Raw genomic sequence first — 14,798 nt, forward strand, 5'->3', positions numbered from 1 at the left:
TGTACGAATAAGTAAATATAAGAGAGTGGCTAAAGGTGCATAGATAATTTTAGTTTACATATATAGTGTTACTTAAAATTAATGCTTGCTTCTATCTGTCAATAGTATGTTTAACGCTCGGTTTGGGCCTACCGTAATATAAGCACTGAATATATTATGCATATTATAATGTAGATAATGTGTGCAAGGAACACAATAGTCAACCGTATAGACTACACCGATCGACGAATGACGATTGTCTAAACATACAACGTGTCTGTTAAAATAAACATAATACTACAAATCAATCTACAGTTACAACATGAATAAAACAGCTACGTATAATTTATATTGGTTTATAATCATTAAGCATTTGGTACGTATATATGAAGAAACGCAAGCTTACATTTTTGAAGCTTTTGGTTTCTAAATATCAGCCAAGAATTCGCATAAGACCGTGGGACTACACATCATACCGTACTTATAGCGTATCGCGTACTATACAGTTAAACTAAACAATAATTAACTGTTTTTGTTAAGTATACATAATAATATAATTAATTATACATTTCCACGCACACAAATTCACAAGCTACTGCAGTTTAAAATAGAAACCGAAATATGAGAAAACATTATAATTTATAGATACCCCCAACTTTCAAGAATGCGGATCAATAAATGGTCATTATACTTATTGATTTTTTTTTTTCGTCATGATGTATTAATTTTTTATTAAATAATAAATACTCCCGTCAGACATGTCCGGTTGTAGCTTGAACTCGTTTCAACAAATAAATAAATATATACGTGCATGGAAATGAACAGCAGTGCTGCAGTAAATAAAACTGTAAAATAATCATATTATAATATGATCCGTCATCGAAAATTGTTCACAATCACAAATGATGTACTCAGCAAAATACTTAACTCGTTCTGTAGTCGTGAATAATGAATAAATTATTAGCCGAGTGTAAAGCAAAAAAATAATGAATTCATTAATAATTATATTATAATATATGACGTGCACTTTAACTACTAACATAGGTGCTCGCTTGGATGAGAGCTGTAAAATATTTGAGCAAAAGTATAGGAATAGCGTTCTTATTATTAAATTAATATGAAACAGTGAGAAAAATATAAATTTTAAATGTATTATACAATAAGACGTATTAAAAGTACCAAGTTACTATGACATACTAATACATTTTTGTTTTTGAGTTATAACAATTTAATATTAAGTCAAAAATCTTGAATATTTAATATCAGATCTCCCATCAGTTGTTTTACACATTATCTAACAGTTAGTAATATAATAAATATTATGTAATATAGTATACGATTTATTTTTGGTCTAAATTAATAACTACCTACCGTATTATTATATTACTATAATAGAAAAATAAATTACTAATAATAATAGAAATATTGGCTGACAGGTTGTCTCTGTTCAGAAACGTTTTTCATCGCACTTAAATCTAACACATTCATTTTTGAGTATCTACTTAATGACGATGTCCATTCAACACCTAATAGCTACCTAACAACAGATTGACTTCCTCGGATTTTTATAGAAATGAATACTCTTGTCTACCTTTCCAATAGTACCATTTTACTAAAATTGTACAGATGTATTTTAAAATTTCAAACAATTTTTCTATAGTGTTCCTTTTATTAATATTAACTCACACACACTTCCGCGGATCGTGATATAAACGCAAGTTTAGATGTTGCAGAGAGCGCAGAAGCATTATCCAATTGCCCGAAGTACACGCGAATACTGCAATTAATATTATCATTATTTTCGTTGGCTACTGTTACGACATAATTGTTCCGTGGCGAAGAGGATATCACAACGTAAAACGTGTAGCAAACAATCGCATTATTATTGTTATTATACATTTAAAACGCATCCGTATATGTTTATTATATATAGGTTATTATTATACTTCATGGACGTACAACAGTGAATTACTATTTTCTTAGCTTTCCGGTTTTGTGAAAGTGTCGATACTCAATAGCCGAGTAAATGATAGTATTTTTACCGATTTTTATAATAGGTACTATACATATTATTACGGGAGGGCAACGTAATTGTTCTCAGATGAGTTTAAATAAATATGTATATATATATATATATAATTAGAGGTATCAACTATGTAGGTACTCAATAACAACAAGCACGAGTTTCATAATATATATATATCATTTATGTGTATTGTATAAGTATATGCTTTTTGTTCATACCGTAGGTAGAGGAGCGCGCGTGTATATATATTTGTGTATTATCTATATCGTTCTCAACATCCGCCTCATTATAATGCCTACATGTAGTATTATTATTTTATTATATTATACGTCCAAACATATTAACGCGGATAATAACAATAATAATATTAATGAAAACGAAATCCACGTCTGCATTGGATTTTTTACCGAAATGCCCACAAATTACGATCCGTGAGTTATGTAACGAATTTTAGAAGGTAAACCAAAAATTGTAATATAGGTACATGGTACTAATACTCAAGGCATGTGCGCTAGTAAATCTACTATATTATCTATAAACAATTAAACTGTCATTTTTAACGATGGACAATAATGTCCACGAATACGACGAAAGAAATTCTCAACCAAAAATGTGCGTTATTATAGAATCGATACAAAATGAAATAGACAATACGACTCGCACACGATAAGTTGTTCATCGTTTTATGGTTTTGGCACGATCTTACAGTTATTGAAATTCCTAAGATGTGACTAAACAGATAAATAATAATATAATATCATATGCAGAACGTATCATGCCATTTTTGTACACGTAAATAACTCAATATCTAATAGCTATTTTTTAAATTTTACTTTAAATATTTCATTTGACATTACTAATAGTCTAATCTTCAAGGTATGTACGATATAATATAACGTATAACAGTGTAGGTACTGAATTTACAACTTATATAACAAGGATGGAAAACTCGAACGCTTTCCAAATAGGCAATTTTTAAAATTTTAAGTCAAGTCTCGTGTACTTCATTGTATTCGAATCACCCTTTTATTATTAACCATTCTGAAAATATAACTTTAAAACGCAGCGTGGTCCGGAAAAAAACGTACAACAGTACACCCGTTCCTATAATTAGGATACCAGATGTATTAGGATTCGTGGCGTATGTCCATAATAATTTTGGACATCATTACCACTGTCGTTGTAATGTAGTCAAAAACGAAAAAAAATTGCGTTTATGATGTTTTGTTAAAAATAACTTAAGATAACTCAGGTGCGAAACAGGTTTTGATATACGAACGTACTCGTACAACAAAAATCATAATTTGATCTGCCCGCATTTTTTCAACCAAGATAATAAGATGTAGGCGCGTTTTCGATTAAATTCCACTTGAGTACTACAATTTAACTATGTTTCTGATAAATGTATAATAAAAAAATATATTATAATGTTAATATAATAATAATAATAATAATAATAATAACAACAACAACACACGCATACACATACACGCTTGTTTATAATGACATAGCGAGTAATATTATATTATGTTTAATGTATAACATATTATCGTATATAAATGGAAACGTTTATCTTTCGATTAGGACGGGCTTTATATTGCGCAATGTTATTTTATTGACCGTTGCAAAAAAAATGTATTATCCATACTGTTTATGTCTGTTTATAATATAATGTAATATCGTAGACCCAACAAGTTTAGTTATCTATCTCCGTTCAATTCACGAATTTAATAATAATATTATACGTCATATTCACAGTAATAATGCAAACTTTAAACAACTGGTACCTATACAGGTTATTGCTATATATTTTTATTATATAGTATTCACGTGAAACCACTTATTAAATGACGATAATTAATGTACGATAATGACAATTCAAGCAATATAATTTAAATTATAACACATAGAGCCGGCCTGTGAGATGGTTTTTGAAACACATATATTTATGTAATATAATATAGACATGTACTATACTATTGTAACGTCCCAAGCAAAGACCTATGTGAAGAGGGGACGTTACACTATGTATATGAATTATATGTAAAAAATTATTTGTTTATACCCTAGGTAATGAAAATTATAAATTACGGGTAGATATGAAAAACATATGTAATAAAAAGAATATTAAAGTATATGATGCAAAATCATCTATACACTAAAATATCATTTGATAAAAAATTCGTAAAGTATCTATAGGATCTGCGGTTTTTGAATTTAAAATAAATTTTTGAAAACATTTATTCTATAACTTCTGGAATTTTAAAAAATCGAATATAAATTTAAAAAAATTTAATAGGTTATTCATGTTATAGACTAATTTATTTATTTATATATTGTAGTAATATATTATTATTATTTATCTGTATATTCCTGTTTACATGTACCTAATTGTAATATTATTATTTTCAATTTTTATAAATCAATATGATATTCTAATTGTAATTTTTTATCACCATCATAACTCGTTGATTTGTTTAAAGACAGTAATAGATATAATCATGAATCCTTTGTGTAAGAAATAAAAAAAATATAGGTACTTACATTGTAATACAATAAAATTCGTAAAATTCGAAATGTTTGGTGTATAGTGTTACATCTTGTTTACGGTTTAGAACATCTAATAATAATATACAATAATGCGAGAATAATAAAAACTCTCTTTCTTTCTTACGGTTTCGATCGATCAAATATAGTTCAGAGTGAATATGGGTGTGATATAATGTTTTTGATATGTGCGTCGTGACTGATGTGCGAATAACGAACGACGCGTGGAAATGGACGTACGAGGTGTGATGCAACGATGATTAGTACGCAATACATGGTTTTTAATAGTCTGATCCGAGGTACAGAATATGGTGATTTAGATCTTATAGAAAAAATAAGAAAAATAAAATTGTTTTATTGTAGTTCCATAGACGTACCAAAGCGATAATGTATCGTTTAAATATAAAAATATTTTGATTTTTGTCCATTGAAATCTGATTAAACCGTCATAGATATTATAAAAATTAAACAAGGAACCTAAATCCTATACAGATGAGGCTTAGATATAACTTTTCGTAAGTTTTTTTCTACATAATATATAAAATATAGCGTAAGACAACTATAGACTAGTGATTAAAAGGAAGCTGTATAACTACACTTTTTTTTTTCGTATGGCGCTTATGTTCGGGATAGGCCCCGAATAAATGGAGATAACTACACTTAAAGGGTGAGAATATTATCTGTGTACTCTTGTCAATTTTTCTCAGTATTTTAATTTTTAAGCGAATTATGAGTATGTAAAAATAAAATATTAATATTAAAAAATGCTCATGATTTACTTAAAAAAATTAAAGTATTGTCAAAAACAGTCGAGAGAATACAGATAATGTACTTTAAGTTTGAAATACATCATTTTACTTTAATATTTAAGTTAAATTTTCACAAAACTGATGCTACTAAATGAAAACTTGTTATGTACATTTTTAAGATGGAGATAATATAGGTATGCGGGTGTAACGTTCTCTTAAGTCTTCGATAGATATATTTGGTTTAACATTGTACTAACTAATTTGGTTTTACAATAAATTAGACATATAAAAAGTAAAATTATTTGTCTGTCACTCCGTCTAATTGTATAAGTAACATGTTTATATTATTATTATTTTAACAGTTTTTGACCTAAATTTTTCATAGCTTAACTATTACATTTAATAATAATACAATATTATTAATTTGTAATATTATACTCACGGAGTCACGGATAAATCAATAAACTATACATAGAGATTGTTACATTTGACTATTTTATGGAGTGTATTATATGAATAAAATATCAATAACCTTCTAAAAAACTAGTCATTGGATTTTAGATTATCGAATGCACACACAATGTTAAACATGTATATATTTAGTATTTTAGTGTCATCTACTGTCAACAATCTAATATTGGCAATCTTATAATATATTATGTTATATTTTATTAATATATTATTTGTAGAAATATGTGTTACCTAATAAATCCACAATTCAAGCAAAACATTAATATATAGATAAACACTATACAGTAAAATGACATCATCGAATCTAAATTTAAAACAAAAACATTTCTGTATAGCAATAATATATTATTTGTATTCTTCAAAAAATTGCTGATGAGTTATAATAAAATGAAATATTATTAAATGAAACATATTATAGTTTGTTGAATTTTAAATACGTAATACTTTTTCCGATTCTGCAATAATTCGTATGCGGATGGGTAAACATACTAAATCATTATTATGATTAAGCGCTACTTGCCAAACATGAAGTACAATAATAATAAAAAAAAATAAACGATATTTACAACTTGCAGGGAATAAATAATCAACATTTTATGATACGTGGACAATATTTTTGAGAAAATCATTAGTTCGATACAAACTGACTACACATAACAGAAAGAGAGTCGATAATAATAAATTCATAGGCCTGTGGACTATGTCACACGGAAGACGTTTTTTGTAGTTTTCAATTAAGTACCATTATAATTTAAACTCCAATATATAATAATTACAACTGTGGACACAAAATAATTTATTATATATTGTATATATTGTAATGGTAGACGATAGGAACGTAAATATGAATCTCGTCGATATATATAACGATGGCAATAAATAAATTTAATAATAAGTGATATTTCATCACTAGTGTATATACTAAGTTATTATATTGGTTATTGGTAGGTAGATACGAGTTATAGTCGGTACTTGATTTTCTTATTTTCTTTTTAGAAAAATCTCACGCATACACGAAGAAAGGTTTTACCTGTGTACATGATGGGTTTTTGCGAATAACCAACAAATAATACAACAATAAAATAATAATAAGCTATATAAGACATGTGGGGTGATGGGAGGATAATATTTGCGGTCCGTGGTTCAGGGGAGGGGGGGGGGGTCCGCGAGTGATTTCGCGTTTATAGAAAGCGTTTTTCAGCAGTGAGACGGTATAATATTCGTTACACGTTAGTACTTGGCGCCATGGCGCGACGACGGCGACGGCGTCATTTATAAATCGCCGCAATATTATTATAGTTATATAGATGCATTACATATTATACTATTATATATACGTACATATAAGTAGTACGTCGGAAATCGGAATGATTGTTGTCACCGGCTCGAAAACAAACAATGGTCGATTTCGAGACTTGGCTGGTCCTCGCGCTATGTATACGCATATAACACTATATTATTGCTCGCCTCCTATACGCGTACGCGAGAGAGTATACACACACACACACACACACACACATACACACATACATGCGAATGTAAGATTGACGTATTATTGTGATGAGTGTGCAATAAATAATAATACGAATTCGCTCGCATATTTATCTGTTTATAAATACAATATAATCAGTATTATCACAAACGCGCGTCTTACGAAGTATTTTATGTCGTTATCGCGTTTCAAAAACAATGACATTGCGGCCCAAACCCCCTGGTTTACGCACGTTGTGACGACCTACGTTACGGGGTGACAACGGGTTTTGCAATCGCGAAACAAAATACCAAATCCCGAAACAGAAGAAACAGAGAGAGAGAGAAATAGAGAGAAATATACTATAATACACACACAAAGATCATGATAATAGTACAATATGCGCACGTTGACCGATTTCGAACGGGTTGTTCATAGCGTTTTTTTTCCATAATGGTACGGCAAAACCATATGTGCCGCGATTTCCTTCCACACAAACACACACACATATATATGTATTTTTATTGTGTTACTTTGCAAATTGCGTGGACAATATAAAATATTATAGTGTGTATTGTGTATTGCGTGTGCGATGACGACCTCGAAACGCGGACCCGACGACACGTCGACTATGTAACACGTATATAATAATATATGGTTCGTTATCGGACGTGACGGCGTTGACTACCGCCGCTGCCGCCCGCGGTGTAGAGTAAACGCAAAATACTGAGTTACCTATTTAAATTATTATTACGTTGCGTATATTTTACTTGTAGGATTTACAAGTTACAAGTGCTAATAAAGCGCTGTATACCGAAATTGATTATACCTTCATTGAATCTTCGTTTTCGAAAACCGCGAAACTTTTAAAGTTGGATGTTTTCAAGTCTTCACCCGATTTATACAAGACAAGTCTTAAGTGTTGAATAGATTTAGCTACTATCACACGTGACACGTGTCAGAATTTATTAGATAAACGGTAAATGATCAAATATACATATATTATTACTATCTATTCTCGTTGGCTCCGCAAACTTCTGTTGTAAATCTGACCGACAAAAACGATTTGATATGGACAGTACTAATTAAACTGGAATTCGTACTGCAGATACCCGATGATCGTTTCATTAAAATTTTATAATAATAATAATAATAATATGCTCTTTCTTTACTTCGTTTCTTTGTTTACTGTCATTAATCTCAACGATTTGTCATTCCATTCCATTTTTTTTTTACCCTCCCAGAAGTTCTTTAAGCCTATTGCTTTATATTTATATATGTATACTATAACATCTTTAATTACGCCCTATTTTTCTTTACATTTTCCAATAGATAGAAGGTCAAACAAGATAAATTCTCAGTAGACATTACAACGTACTTCTCTTAATTGCTGTTTCGAGTAATAATAATAATAATAATAATAATAATAAGTCTGTGCATTCCGGTCGTGTACATTGCGAAGTAGCAATATATGGCGTCTGTTGTCCGGAAATAAGAATATACGGTTCTCCGCTTATTTACAATCATACAGCTGACTCTGCAGCAGCATTCTCGTTATCACATATTCTATCTCTTCGAACCAAACTGTAATATATATTATGACTTTCCTTTCAAACGTTATTAACATTTTTTATTTGTTTTTTATCACCTTTAGCTGTCTCTTGCGCATACAGCAACACTATCAATATAAACAGTATAATATTATAGGATCTTAAGTCGTCGCTTGTGCAGCGCATTATCTACGATCGGCGTGATCGATACCGATCTTTATTCGGTTATAATGTTATGTCCTTATTATCATCTGGAATCGTCTGCACTTCCTTTGTCAACATTGAATTGGCACTTATTTCTCGCCGTTTTCTTGTTGTGTGGTATCATATACTTACATGTTAAAGTTAAAGTTCTCATTTACTATACATCTTCGTATGTATTATAATTAGGTATCGATGAAAATTTACTATCATCAATGTTTATTAATATGTTTAAATATGAAGTTATGCGATTTTATTAAACGACTATGGAAATTTAAAATTCATAAATTAAATGAGATTCACCAAGTATAATTGGAAGTACATTATTTTGTAAATTTTTGAAACGATTAAATGAGCACATTTTTATAATTTAAAGACTAGAATTAAATGAAAACAACACGTAGATTCTTGACAGTAAAGAGTTAATGAAAACTGAAAACCGTGTATCATTGCTACAAAGTATCTATACGTATATAGCATTTTGTTAAACTGTGAGATATACATCACGTTTGGATGGGTATATTTTTAAATATTATATAGGTTGCTGAAGTCAAGTTCATAGCTATGTCATATATCGTGCTAATCTAATTGTCTATCTAATTGATTTAACTGATACTATCATGATTTCAACGGTCAATACTAGAATACGATAAAAGACATACAACTCGACAGATAACATAGACATAAAGCTGTGAACTCTGATTAATGTGAGTCTCACCTTATGACAATTCGCCAAATCTTCAGAAAAAGAGACGCATATAGTCTACACTGTACAGTACTATTAAAAAAAAAACCAAAATATTTCTTCTGATTGCGATGGAAAAAAGGTTTGATCAAAAATCGAATGGAATGCGACGAATGTGGCGAAAACGACCTTTTATCATCCGCGAGTTACACGTGAACAGTATATGAACTTACTGTGTAAGTTACTTCGGTGTAACGCCGAATTTGTACTATCGTCATTTGTGGTGGGCCGGAGGTCCTACTTTATACTTCGCCGACGAACCGCGTCTTCGGAAAGCTGCCGCCAAAAACCCATAACAATATTTTTATAAGACTCATCGTTGCAGTTTTTTGTCGTGTTTAATTCAAGCAATATAATACGTAGGTAATAGGTATATAATAGGTATTGCAATTGTTTATTTAATGTATATTATAATATATCTTAGAAATACCCTCCATCTAGAAATCGTTCCACTTTAGTAATATTGTAATAGTACAGATACGTATAATCATGCACTTTATTGATTTTATAATTAATTTTACCTATATATATATTGTACAAAGGTATTTCATTTGTTGCAAACAATTGAACAATATTTGGCGTTTATGTTTTATAATTTCACTAAGACCTAATGTTTGCTATTATGGTAGGTAGCTGCAATACCTATTAATACAAATTCACGTATTCACTCATTGTTCTTTTATGTATTATATTTTTCCACTCTAAAATCGCCCGATTTATAGCTTACTAATTTCTTCAGTCATCTACATTGTAAACAGTTTAATTCGCGATCTCCTCGATCTCCAGATCGAGAACTTCTATTCGTTCGTTCGTATTATCATAGAGATTTGAGTGGTCTCTCACATTGCACATGACTACGTTTATTATCCTGTTTGGTTTCATATAAATATACGTAGAGAACATACGAATAGCGAAACTTTCTCTTCCATCCCCATCATCACGAATCGTATCCGTCGCCTGTCACAATTTCGTCCGCCCGCGCTTTATTCTAAATGTCTTACGCATACAGTCAATTCTCGTTAAATCGGTTTAAAAAATTTCTAATTTCAATTATTCAAAGAATGTACATTTTAGTATTCATTCAGTACTCAACTTAAATGGATTAAATCTATTTCTTAAATAGTTGGTTTATCGGATCATCCCTAATTGTATGTTATATTGAATTATATTATAATGCTTGACTGTCGCGTAGATATATTTAGATATATAACGATTTTATAATAATATATATGTACAATTTGTCTATACACATGTGAAATGTCAACACAAATACAGAATATCAGTTATATGATATAGTTACATATCATCATATTCAAATATTACCAAAAATAAAACAGTTATCACATCATCATCATTATACAACTGTTAGCTATATAAACACATACGTCTAAATAGAAACAATTAAATTATATCATTTCAAGTTTTTCATTAAATGTACAATTCTACTTTTTGAACACGGCATCCGATTTTCTACGACGTACAACAAAAAACTGCCTATATATAGGTGATATTATATATTATAATAGTACTATAGGTATTAGGTATATTATAATTATACAAATATGTTAAAGCTAAGCTGTTTAGTCATAATAGAAGAAACAATTAAGTTTTGTTTCCATTTAAAAAAAAATTAAAATCAATATTTTGTCAACTTTTATGAACGCGACAAAAGACATAAAAACATAATAAACTACAGCTGGTATAATATATCAAAAACATAACGTAGACGAATTACATACATTATTCATTAGGTATACCGGCTCATATAAATGTCAAAATCGTGTCTGAGATAATGTGTTAAAAAAATGAAATTCAAATAAGTGTTTAGTGCCAAACATATTAATTTTGCGATTACTGAGATTTACGGCACGAGTGCAGGTCTTCCAACAAATTTCGCGACGCCTACATAATATATTGTATGTATATAGGTAATCGTATTACATTTGCCTGCTTATTTTACTATAATTATATTCACGCGAAATACGTTTTGTCATAAATACGTACACTATTTTATACGATACATATAATATTATGGTAGATATCATAATTCATAATTACCTCAATAACAGCTCTACTCTCAAATAATATTAATATAATTTACTATAGATATATTCAATATTAAAATATATATTATACGCTATATACATGCGGTTTGTGATTGTGTATATGATGGGCTGCTGCAGTGTTAAGCGATCTTGGCAATGGCTCTGAACGGTATAGGCAGACACGGTTTATATTGCAAACCGAGCCGAATGGACGACACCGTGAACAAGAGCCTGACGAATCATCATCGTACACCAGGTATATTATAATGCGATATAGGCAAATGCGGTAGTTCATGGTTCACGCGGAAATCGGGTATAAAATTAGCTGCGTCGGAACATTATATACGTGTATAACAATATTATGTACTGTAATATAATATATATATGTATACATACATATACATATATTTTCGTTATTGTTCTATTGTTCCTCGAGCACAACGATTTCCGTTTATACATTTTTACCTATTAATAATAATATATTATAATATACGATCATCTTTCATTCGACGTGGTTGGACGTCGAGAGTCGACTTTAAACACTTATATACTTGATCGTATTCCACGGCTGTCTGTGCAGTAATAATAATTATAATATATTGTATTATATTTCTGTATGTATATTATAAAATGTATTATGTGCTGCTACAGTAGTGACTAATTGACAATATAAAATATTTAACGTCACCTCCATCGCCACCCGTCGCTTGTATTATATTGCATAGGTATACTTATTTCATTTCAACAAGTTATATTTAGATGACATTGGTTTTCCGCGCAAATAAAAAGTGTATTTTTTTTATTAATCATTGCGAAATAAATATATTAAATATGCTGTTATTCGATATTTCCACATTTTTTTTCGTACCGTAAAAATAGACATGATAATTTATTGTTTAAATACGAATACATTTTAGAAGGTTATATTCTAAGCTATTCTATTATTATTATTATTATTATTATTTATCATTATTGTTTTTTATTTCATCTGAAATGGTCATTCAAAATTTGCCAAATGTCTCGGTTTAATAAATTCTGCAGAATTCAATACACAAACTCTCACACATAAATAATTATGTACACCAACACGTAAAATAAACATATTTTGTCAAGAATAATTTAAATAGACACCTACAGTAATCACTGCAACTTACTATGTAAGTTATCACTCAGGTTTGAATTTTTACTTTTTTATATTCTTTGTAGAAGTGCGTATAAGTTAATAGCGGGGGAATATTTCCGGAAGGTCCGTCTTAACGGTGTCTATTTGTATTTTTTGTTCATTCAGCCATTATGGTGACTAACCGCCTGAACGAATGAACTCATATGAATATCTGATTTTCTTTTCAAACCCTGTATAACCGGATGCATGGTAAATGACCCCGACCTTCGAGCGTTAGGATTTAAATGCTTCAGATCTAGAAGTAACGTTCGGTTTCGGTCAATAAATATCACATGTCATCGCATTCATCACAACAAAGTACAAGATATCAAACTGGAGTTCAAATACAGATAATTCAGATATCAAGAGATTTTAAAAACATTAATCAAAAATATTGTGTTTAAAAATGTCGACCTCAATTGTTGATGTTAAATAAGTTTTGTCAATTGAATACGCAGATGAAATAATTTAATATATATACTATATTTAAATAGTTAGGAATAATAAAAATATTAGGAATTTTCGATAAAAATGAACAGATATTTTCTTCAGTAAAAAAAATAAAAAAATAGACACGGAGGTAATCAAAGTTATTCAAAACTAATTACTTAATAAAGATTAAGGTAAAAACTATAAAAGTAAATTTAACCCACTGCTGTCGTTCAAAATTAAATAAACATCATAATTTAATAGAAGTAATTAATACTGTAATTAGCTAACCTGCTATCTACAAGTTACAAAATATATATTACATAATGTACATGTCTTATTTATGATGATAATAATATTATACAATTTAATGCAGGAACACGATAGTGATCGTATATTTACGATTACCACGCGATTTGGTTGAATATCGGTTTTAATTTTTAATTTGACTACATTGACTAATTTTCAGGCGTACCCGCAAAACGTGTTCATCAGAATTGGAATGAACGAGTAGGACGTCGAACAACTGGACAATTATAATTGTGATCATATATACATTTTTTTCTCTTCAAATAAGCCTTCACAAGTTGCCAGACAGTATACATGACACGTTGCGGACAATCGATTGTTCCGGTTAACTAATCATTCACATCAATCAGTTGCAGCCCTTAGATTTCTCATTGGCTTAAGGCCATAACGCTCCCAACCTAGTTTACTATTTTTGCGTGTACTTAAACTATATTATATTAATGTTTGCAATACTTATATACACACATAAATGTGTGTATGTGTGTGTGTGTGTGTGTGTGTGTAGGGGGTATACATGATACCGGATGATCCGGTCACGACGTAGATCTCACGAACGTTCATTTTTATTTTATTATAACCATTTTTTTTTTTTTTTTGGGTCATCACACCTCTGCGAGGCCGTTACCGTTTTTCCGTTTCATATTATTTTGGATATATTATTATTCTATATTATTATTTATCATATATTATTATATTATATACACTGACGACTAACGTTGATATAATTAACATTACAAACACTATATATATTTAATGCATATTATACTATACATTAGTATATATAGACTTATAGAAGTTATACAGTAACTATACTAAATGTATGTAAATACTGAGCGGCAGGAGTGGCGAAAATTATTTGTTTGGTGAAGATCGAATAAAATAAATATAATATTTTAAAAATACGTCTACACCACGACTGTCCTCGAGGTAAAAACTGTAACGATTGGTGAGATGAATACAAATCCCGTAGTAAATTATAATGGGATCGACTTTTAAATATATGATACCTATCCAGAATGGGCGTGATGACGTGACGTACGTCTTATAAGGATTTACGATGTATGTGTATTATTTAAGTAGTGACGTGGTACAGGACTACTACAGGGGTTTATAC

The 14,798-nt window shown here is 29.8% G+C and overlaps 1 protein-coding gene across 1 annotated transcript in view; it reads right to left on the reverse strand.

Moving 5' to 3' along the window:
* Positions 1-14,798, reverse strand: part of LOC112599154 — a 172,039-nt gene that overhangs the window by 106,747 nt on the left and 50,494 nt on the right.

This window comes from Melanaphis sacchari, unplaced genomic scaffold (assembly GCF_002803265.2).
Source record: "Melanaphis sacchari strain LSU unplaced genomic scaffold, SCAv2.0 Contig4_pilon_pilon, whole genome shotgun sequence".
In the NCBI taxonomy this organism is placed as follows: Eukaryota; Metazoa; Arthropoda; class Insecta; order Hemiptera; family Aphididae; genus Melanaphis; species Melanaphis sacchari.